Source organism: Coregonus lavaretus, assembly GCF_964263955.1.
Source record: "Coregonus lavaretus genome assembly, chromosome: 3".
In the NCBI taxonomy this organism is placed as follows: Eukaryota; Metazoa; Chordata; class Actinopteri; order Salmoniformes; family Salmonidae; genus Coregonus; species Coregonus lavaretus.
In genome coordinates, this window is record NC_139990.1 from 682,700 (window position 1) to 683,568 (window position 869).

The following is an 869-nucleotide window of genomic DNA, read 5'->3' on the forward strand; positions in this document are numbered from 1 at the left end:
TCCATCTCCCAATCCTATCCTTAACCATTAGTGGGGGAAATGCAAAACTGACCTCAGATCAGCGTCACATCACCCTGCACCCCACCAGGCAGTTTTGAGGCCTGGCCAGCAGTCTCTGCACTAAGCCTATGGTCCTCCTGCAGTCTCTCCACTAAGCCTATGGTCCTCCTGCAGTCTTTCCACTAACCCTATGGTCCTCCAGCAGTCTCTCCACTAACCATATGGTCCTCCTGCAGTCTCTCCACTAACCCTATGGTCCTCCTGCAGTCTCTACACTAAGCTTATGGTCCTCCAGCAGTCTCTTCACTAACCCTATGGTCCTCCAGCAGTCTCTCCACTAAGCCTATGGTCCTCCAGCAGTCTCTCCACTAAGCTTATGGTCCTCCAGCAGTCTCTCCACTAACCCTATGGTCCTCCTGCAGTCTCTCCACTAAGCTTATGGTCCTCCTGCAGTCTCTTCACTAACCCTATGGTCCTCCAGCAGTATCTCCACTAACCCTATGGTCCTCCTGCAGTCTCTCCACTAAGCTTATGGTCCTCCAGCAGTCTCTCCACTAACCCTATGGTCCTCCTGCAGTCTCTCCACTAAGCTTATGGTCCTCCTGCAGTCTCTCCACTAACCCTATGGTCCTCCAGTAGTCTCTCCACTAAGCTTATGGTCCTCCTGCAGTCTCTCCACTAAGCTTATGGTCCTCCTGCAGTCTCTCCACTAACCCTATGGTCCTCCAGCAGTCTCTCCACTAACCCTATGGTCCTCCAGCAGTCTCTCCACTAAGCCAATGGTCCTCCTGCAGTCTCTCCACTAACCCTATGGTCCTCCTGCAGTCTCTCCACTAAGCTAATGGTCCTCTAGCAGTCTCTCCACTAAC